Genomic DNA, 9,618 nt, shown 5'->3' on the forward strand with positions numbered 1-9,618 from the left:
GCTGCATCACTGCATTTAGTCAATCTAGATGCCGTATCATCTCTACTAGTGACTATAACAAATAAAAACCTAACAATGAATCAATCTATGCAAGAAATACATTTTTTGGACACTACTATAAAAATACAGGATGGGCGCATAGACACCACCTTATACCGTAAACCAACTGACCGACAAACATATCTACATGCCTCTAGCTACCATCCCAAACATACCAAACGGTCCATTGTATATAGCCAGGCACTACGTTACAGCCGCATCTGCTCCAATTCTACAGACAGAGACTCTCACCTAAGAGATCTACAGCAAACCTTCTTAGAACTAAAATACCCAGCAGATGAAGTTAGACAACAGATCAACAGAGCTAGACTGATACCCAGAGAGAACTTGCTGCAAGACAGACCCAAAAAAAGAAAATAACAGAACACCTCTAGTCATCACATACAGCTCCCAAGTTAAAACAGTACAACGCATCATCAGAGATCTACAACCTCTCCTGGACAATGACAGTTCTCTTTCTCAAGCTCTGGGAGGAAGACCTTTCATTGCCTACAGACAGCCACCCAATCTTAAACAACTCCTAACCCACAATAATACTACAACCAAACTTAACACGGACACTGGCACCAGAGCCTGCAATAAACCCAGATGCCAACTTTGCTGCCACATACACCCGGACAACACCATTAATGGCCCCAACAACATCACACATACCATCTCGGGACTATTTAATTGCTCATCGTCTAACATTGTGTATGCCATCAAATGCCAACAGTGTCCTTCAGCTCTCTATATTGGACAAACAGGCCAAACCTTACGCCAAAGAATAAACGGACATAAATCTGACATCAGGAACCACAAGACAGAGAAACCAGTAGGAGAACACTTCAATCTCCCAGGACATTCTATACAAGATCTCAAAGTAGCTGTTCTATTACAAAGGAATTTCAGAAATAGACTGGAAAGAGAAGCTGCTGAATTGCAACTTATCACCAAACTTAAAACCATGGAGAGACCTGGTCTGAACAAAGACATTGGATTCTTATCTCATTATACATGACAAAGCCATTTTTCACCTTCTCACCCCTTGCTTTTTCCTGTAAGGCCTATTGCAGTCGTTAAGAGTCGTCAACAGGCTCATCACAGCTATCTGCCAATCACCCAATCCTACCACCCTTCTGAGTAATACCCCTCCCCACCTTCTCACTATATAGAAGGGTCTGGTGACTTCTGTTTCAGTGTATCTGGAGAAGTGTGCATGCACACGAAAGCTCATACCAAGAACTAACTTAGTTGGTCTTTAAGGTGCTACTGGAAGGAATTTTTTTATTTTGTTTTGACTATGGCAGACCAACACGGCTACCTATCTGTAACTATAACAAATAAAGTGCAAGTTCAGCCTGATTCTTGAATGCCTTAAAGTAAATGTACTCATTTATTAGCCGTTAGGGTCCAGCTATTTCTTTGTGGACATTTCTAAAACATATGTGCTTTTGAGATGAAAGAGCGTCTCTATTAATTACTTCTACTAATCTCAGCAAAATAAACTGCCTGACGTTTAGGACTGTAACCTTGCACCTGGTAAGCATTTGCTACAATGTTTGCTATTTTTAGCCTTTCAGTATTTCTGTGGTGTAGTGATAACAGCACTTCCTTATTTCAGTTGGGTCGTTGAACTTTCTATGAGTTCACCACCATTTGGATTTAGTATTCATTGAATTCCAGGTCAAGGATGGAGGCAGGGAGATTGGCACATTACTACTAGCAAAAGGTTTTAAAAGGCCACCTGCTAGGAGGAATGTTGATAAAATGATTGGATTTAGCCGAGATGACAAAGTTAATATATTTAATCACAGAAAAATCATTATTGACATTTATTAAGGGTTGGAAACTTCTTATGGACTTTTTGCATGAAAGAGAAAATGAACTAATATCTGAATCTAAAGATTGAAAAAAACATTGGCTTACAGAAAACAGAATAGTTGGATGGAAATGAGTGAATGCTATATTTAGTGGAAAGAGGGAATTGAAGTCTTTATCTTTTTTCATTTTTCTCTCTTTCCCTTTTCTCTCCCCCCCCCTTTCTTCTTCTTTTTTCTCTTGTTCCTTTTCAGATTATAATTTTAAAGTATTTGTTTTATTATGATGTATTATAAAAAGATACTTTGCATTGGGTATGAACTTTTGTAGATCTTTGGGTAAATATAAATATTTTCTTTAAAAAAGGCCACCTGCAATTAGTCGATGGGACACTAATGAAAGGTTGAGATGAGAATGAGAGTTTGTAACACAGGTAGAGCATGTATATAATGCATCTTCCAATAGAAAGCCTGCAATTTAGAGTATTTATGCTGCAACAGTAGTTTCAAACACAGGGATATAGTGCTTCAAACGCAGGAATATATGTTTCAAGCAGTACAATACAAAGCAAGCAGCTGTTCCTGTTTTGAGGCAAGAAGATTCTGTCTGGGTACAGGAAGGGAGATTGGTTTAAACAGTACCAAAATGGCATAATAAATAAATAAATAAATAAATAAATAAATAAATAAATAAATAAATAATATTTGTAACCCACCTATCTGATTGGGTTGCCACAGCCACTCTGGGCAGCTTCCATTACGCAAAAACATAATAAAATGTCAAACGTAAAAAACTTCCCGATACAAAGCTGCCTTCAGATGTCTTCTAAAAGTTTTGTACAGTGGTACCTTGGGTTAAGTACTTAATTCGTTCCGGAGGTCCGTTCTTAACCTGAAACTGTTCTTAACCTGAGGTACCACTTTAGCTAATGGGGCCTCCCACTGCCGCGGAACTGCCGATGCATGATTTCTGTTCTCATCCTGAAGCAAAATTCTTAACCTGAAGCAGTATTTCTGGCTTAGCGGAGTCTGTAACCTGAAGCATATGTAACCCGAGGTACCATTGTACAGAGGAAAGAAGTCTACTAATTTCCTCTGTAAGCCCTCCACACTGTTAAATTCTCCAACATACAGTGGTTCAGTTCCAAAGAGCCACATCTCCACACAACTTCCACATATGCTGTGGGAGGGGTCTTTAGGTTCCAATCATTTATGCATAAAGTTTACTGAGGAACAATCAAATAAAAATAAGTTCAAACAGACACATACAATCACCTCAGTTCTAGGGCCCACCTACAAAGGCCGAGATGGCTACTTACCCATACAGCATTTTTAACATATAAAGTGCATTATACAATATATTTGTTTTTGGTACTGACAGCTCTGTCAGACTCACAGAACTGGAAGGGACCAAGAGGATCATCTAGTCCAACCCCTTGCAATACAGGAATCTTTTGCCCAACGTGGGGCTTGAACCCATAACCCTGAGATTAAGACTTTCACACTCTATTTTATTTCCATTTTACTCAAACTAAGGTCTCAGCACAATGATGCATCTACTACATCTTCTAAGGCTGCCTTTGGAGTTGTATGTTATTATTTCTATAAGATTAGCATCAATTGCAAGTCATAGTGAGCCACGGTTTGACTAAAACTATGGTTTATTTGTGAACATGGCTCCCTCCTGCTGCAGGGGTTTGTATGTGGGGTGAAACACAGTGCCTCACACACCTCAAATAAGTGGGCTGGTCACAAAAAGTAAGCAAGAAATAAGCAAGCTTTGTTCTTGGTGTCAAACAATCCATAGGTCAAGTTCATACAACATAACAAGCCATACCATGATTTATTTGAGACATGTGGGTGCTATGGTTGGGGGGGGGGAGTAGGAACTGTGTAGAGGCCCACATGAGGGGGGAAGCTGATTTAACCATGGTTTAACTGTGGTTTATCATGATATGCGAACAAGACCACCATATACCCTTCTGAGTACAGTTGAAAACAATGTGACAAGAGATTTTTCTTCCCAACTTTTAAAGCAGGGATTCCCAAACTGTGGTCCATGAGATTCACTCAAGAGTTTCACTCGACATGTCCATATTAAATATTGATTTTTACTTGCATTTTATTGTTTCTTACATTTTCTTTTATTGTATTACTATTTGAATTATACTGAATGCAAATTGTAATATGATAAAATGAAATGTAAGAAATAAAAGAAGCAATAAAATACAAGTAAAAATCATACAGCATCTAGCACAGCACATTACAATTGCTTCAACAGGCAGAAAAATCATTTAAGTGGTCCACAAAGATCATCAGCATGAGGGGAAGAGTTTGGGAACCACGGTTATAAAGCATCCCATAACAGGAACCTTTGAGAACCTCAGTCCAATGAGTCCAGCACAGCAGACTGTAGCAAATGTAGGCATTTCTTTAGGGTTTACAAGAATGGCCTCAACATCCTTTGCAGAAACATGGTATAAAACAACAAAAAACTACACTTCAATTGCAAGGAACAAATGTCTGAGGCATTTCACTGATCCGTCTAAGCTTTTGTTTTCAGTTATTCTTAGAGAAACATGTCCTTTTGCTCACTCACTTCTGCAGATGGAGGGAGAGAGCAATTGCCAAAAGACATTCAGATGCCATGGATACACAGATCTTCTCAGCCGGATAAGACTCTCTCTGTCATTTCAAGCACTAGGCCAGAACGTGCAGCGTTGGACTGCACTGGCAACCAAACACAACTCAGTTTTGAGGCAATAGTTATTTATTGTCTGTTCTTATTGTCATCATGGTTCCTTGATCAAGATGCATTCAACATCCTTTTAAAAATATTTGTAATAAATGTTTGACAGACAATTAAAACTTTAGTTTTGTTGCTTGTTTACAGAGCTCATTCTCTGAAGAATGTTATAATGCAATTACTGTCAATAGCAGGTCTCTTATAAATGTAGCTATACACCAAAATGAACAGAGAGTGAGATAAGATTATGTGATTTTATTTTCAATAGGATGTTTGATTTATGCCAGCCATCATTACCAAAAGATATGCAAAGCCTCCACTAGATCAACAAAACCAAACAATTTACTGCATAATACCAGTCTACTCTTTACATCTGAGTGATGAATACTGCATTTAAAGTAATTCCTTTTATTATCCTAACAGATGAGCTTGCTACAGATCTTTTGTGATATAATTTCAGAGATTAAGCTGTTTCACGTTTTTTATTCATCTATCTGCATTTGGGAGAATATAAAGATATGACCATTGAAAAGCCTAAAAGAGGAATAAATTCAAAAATATTTCACATGTAAACAATAATATCATTTTCACAGGTTGGGTAAAGAGAGATTTATTCACATTCATATTCATATTTCTGATAATTTTTTGCAACATGCTACAAAGATAAAGCCAAGCCTATAAAAACAGTCTCGACTATTTAAACTACAGCAAGGATGAACAAACTGTACTTGATAGGACCATGAATAAATTGTATCTGGGTCCAAAATCTAATCAAGGCGTGTGGTTTTTGCTTTATTTAAAGTCTACCATTTAACTTGTAAAGAAAAGAAACTTGTTCTCTCCTCAGGTATTTTATGCAGCACCTGAGCCCCACATAACTTAAACCCTTACTGATGCTAGTGCTGACTTTTGTGGAGTGTTCTCACGCTACTGTCTTGTACACAGCTATCTACAAGAGTGACCACTGAAAATACAGAAGCTGACAATCTCTAAACTAGAAGAAAAAGGGATATAAGTTTGCAGGAGCAGAATAATGATTCCCCCCCTCCCTGGAAAGAACAGCATCACATTTTCATTCTCTCTACCAAGGATAGGACAAGTAGTAGTAGTAGTCATAAAGAACAAAGATTTATGCTAAATGTTACAAACAGCAAGTGTGGTTTATCCCTGGAACCAAAGGCCTGTGGAAATGGGGGAAGCTTCTTCTTTGGTAAGTTGCAAAAAAAAAGCTGGACAGAAGGAATGGATTAAGCAAGTTACATCAGGATCGTCCCAACTCTTACTCTGAACACACATTGAGTGTTTATTTCTGCTTGTAGGTGCCTGAACTGTTGCCTCCAAGCAGTGTTTGAAATTAGCCCAGGCTCATTCTGCACCTGGCTCTCGACCACTTGCAAATGAGTGAAGAAGTCTGGGTGCCAGGATGGCACCTGACATCTCCACCATCTGGAGCTGCTTGCCTGGGAATCATTAGATCTTGGCTGTTTTCACACACTAATACCATAGCCTGTAGAATTCTATCAGTTATATTTTATCTATACAATCAGAATGAATTTCGGGAACCAAAATGCTTCTTCTGTGCAGCCTGGCAACTATAATCTTGGTTTAAGGAGCCACTTGCTGTCTAGCTTCTATATCTGAGTTTCTAACACTACCTCCGAGATTCACATCTCTCAATGAGAACTAAGCCAGTGCAAGATTTCCACAAACAGCCTATGAAAAGACTGATCTTTCTGCCTAAAGATAAGGTGGCTTATATTACTTTAAAGGGGAATTTTTATGAAGGATAGTTCCATAAATGGCTATTGGCCATGCCATCTAAATACAACCCCTGTGTAAGAGATACTATGAATACTAGCTGCTGGAGAGCAAAAAGGAGAAGACTGTTCTCTTCATCCCTACCAAAGGGCTTCCCAAAGAATCTGTCTTGCCATTGTTTGAGAATGGGTGCTAGACTAGATCCAGAAAGGCTTATATATTATTACATATATCATGTAAACCAGGCATAGGCAAACTTGGCTCTCCAGTTGTTTTGGGACTACAACTTCCATCATCCCTAGCTAACAGGACCAGTGGTCAAGGATGATGGGAGTTGTAGTCCCAAAACATCTGGAGGGCCAAGTTTGCCCATGCCTGATGTAAACTTTTACATATTACTAGATGCATACTCAGTTGAGGGCCGCTTACTGCATTATCCAGAAGTTCCTTGGCTTGACAAAACTCATGAAAGTCAATAAAACTTCACTGACTTTTCAGCTAGTAAGTAGTCCAGTTGCAGTTAATCAAGAAATTAATGAAAATGGCAGTGAATGCAAAATAACCAGGAAAAGCTGTTAATGAGATTTACAGTGGTACCTCGGGTTACAGATGCTTCAGGTTACAGATGCTTCAGGTTACAGACTCCGCTAACCCAGAAATAGTACCTCAGGTTAAGAACTTTGCTTCAGGATGAGAACAGAAATCGCGTGGCGGCCAGAGGCCCCATTAGCTAAAGTGGTAACTCAGGTTAAGAACAGTTTCAGGTTAAGAACGGACCTCCAGAACGAATTAAATTCTTAACCCCAGGTACCACTGTATTTTTATTTCCTGCTCTTTCTTGCTGTCTGAAGAGAAGCAAATCTATTTCACAATATATTCCACAGAACCCTGTACTGTATACATGTAGCAGTGCATACATCCCTCTCCACTGAGATCCATTTACAGAAAGTGACTTTGCAGATCTGTCTGCAACACAGCAGGATATTTGGAAATTGAGATAAAGTAAAACACAAAAATAGACTTCAGACATGATGACCTACACCTCTATGTGGAACAAGCACAGAAGGAAACATGAGCTCAGCACATACTTAATGACAATGAAATAGTTCTCCGCTAGGAGCATTAAAAAAATTAACTCCTAATAAAACAAACCTGCTAATCAAAAATACAGATTTTAATCTTGTTCACCAACTTCTTTGTTCTCATGTACCATTTTGTCTCATGTATGCACTTGAAAGGTTTGTTTTAACAAACTTGACTTTACAGTACTTCTTTAAAGCATCAGGCCTACAACCTAAACATTATCCTACTTTGTGTGCATACCTTTAACTCTTTTTCCAAACCCATTTTAAAATGATACAGACCAAGCAGACCCTCGACTAACAAAACTACAAGTTTGATCAGGAAGTCAAGTTAACCTTTGCGTTATGCCCTTTGGACATTGCTTTATAGAACAGTCTATTTGTTTTAAATCACGTTTCCCATCACTTCAAGTTTGGCTAACAATAGCATTTCAAATTTGGAAAAAAATAAATAAAACTGAACATATCTGAACTAAGTATTATGCTTGTACTTACAAGCATGCTCTATCATGCTTGTAAATCCTTGTACAAAGATGCCACATTATGGAATGTATCTGACAGAATACGCAGGTCACAAAGGTGCCAACAGTGGGTTATTTAGCAAGAGGATGGGGAAAAGAAGGGAACAGTCTTACTGTTGAGCTCGCTTGGTAAAATATTTGTAAATCACAACCCAAAAAAGTATTCAGAGAAATCCTATGCATGCTTCCTTGGGAATAAGTTGCATGGGGCTCAGTCCCAAGTAAGCATGCATACAGCAGCAGTCTTAAACATGCCAACTTTTCAGAAAGAATGTAAACCTGCTAAAGTCACTGGCAAAATTGGGAACCCAGAGCATTTTGAGATCACAACTTGACCTGAATGCATACACACACCTGAAATCCAAACCAACTGATGGCGCACATCCACAAGGGTGAAACTGAAGGTGACTTGGCACATGTGCCAATCTACGTTTGGAACAGAGGAGTTTCTGTGTGGAATCTTTGCTATGAATTCAGTGACAACCCCTTTGCCACATTAGCAAGGCTTTGAAACAGCCAACCAAATGAGCAAGTGGAAATCATTTCTCTCATACTGGGAAGCAGATCTGAGGCTTGCAACTGAGTCACAGCTTGTCCTTTAGCTGCCCCCACTTCTCAGGTGAAAAGGGGCACTTCTCAACCCTGTCCCAGGATGCGGGTAACAAGGCACCGCATTTTTCCACTGTGCCCAATACACCCTACACTTGGGGAGGCGGCAGCAGGAGACAGAAAAATATAAAGTGGCAGCGTTTATATTACATGCATGCACTCTCCCCTCTTTCTGGACTAATCTCTGCTCCTCTCTCGGCAGGAGCATCTGGCATTTCCCCCCAAGGTGATGGCTCTGGCCTCTGCCGAAGGTTCATGAGAAAGAAAGAAAGAAAGAGAGAGAGAGAGAGAGAGAGAGAGAGAAAGAGGGGGGGAAAGAGGGGGCTCCCCACATGACCTCCTTGTAGGTGTGACAGTGCACCAAAGTGCACCAAGTCTCCCGCCGCCCTCCGCCTCGCCCCCTCTCTCGGACGCGGCGCAGCCCTCCTTCCCCGTCCGCACTCACCGCGCCAAGCCTTCGCGCTCTCCGCAGCCCCGGCGCCCGGTGCCTCTAATGGACGGAGGGAGCGGCGGCGGCGGCGGCCGAGCGAGCGAGCAGGAGGGATCTATCTGTTTACTAGCCAGTTCTCGCGAGAGGGTGGATCCCTTTGCCCGAGCGAGGGATGGGGAGCCGGGAGCCGGGAGCCGCGGCCGATGGGCTTCTGGGCGCGGCTGAGGCGCCCCCGGGGCGAAGGCGAGCGCGCGTGCAGCTGGGGATCCCGGCGCGCGGCAGGCGCCGCTCAGCTGCGCGGGACTTGCAGCGCGGCGGAGGCGGGTCCCCGCGCAGGGCGCCCCTGGGGCCGAGGGGGGGGGGGCGCGGCGCCCGCGCAAGGAAGGCTCTCCTGCGCCCCAGGCCGGGCTAGCTGCGCGCGCGCAGACCCGCACGGCCAAATGGCTAGCGCAGAACTGCCTGCTCTGTTTTCCGCGGAACCCGATTGCTGTGCACGGAGGACCTTCTTCTATTTTAAAGCCCCGCTGACATCATCGGTGGAAATGCCAGAGCTTTCTCCTCCAGCCGGACAGCGGAGAGAGAAGAGAGATGCCCCGCGTGACGCTGCTCGGCC

General features: G+C 41.7%; 1 protein-coding gene across 1 annotated transcript in view; it reads right to left on the minus strand.

Moving 5' to 3' along the window:
- STK38L (serine/threonine kinase 38 like) overlaps positions 1–9,146 on the minus strand; it is a 48,711-nt gene extending 39,565 nt beyond the window's left edge. The window contains exon 1 of the mRNA XM_079993684.1: positions 9,021–9,146. The gene's annotated coding sequence lies outside the window, so the exon portion shown is untranslated. The remainder of the gene's footprint in view (positions 1–9,020) is intronic.
- Between the last annotated feature and the right edge of the window lie 472 nt (positions 9,147–9,618).

Source organism: Podarcis cretensis (assembly GCF_951804945.1).
Source record: "Podarcis cretensis genome assembly, chromosome: 10".
Classification (NCBI taxonomy): Eukaryota; Metazoa; Chordata; class Lepidosauria; order Squamata; family Lacertidae; genus Podarcis; species Podarcis cretensis.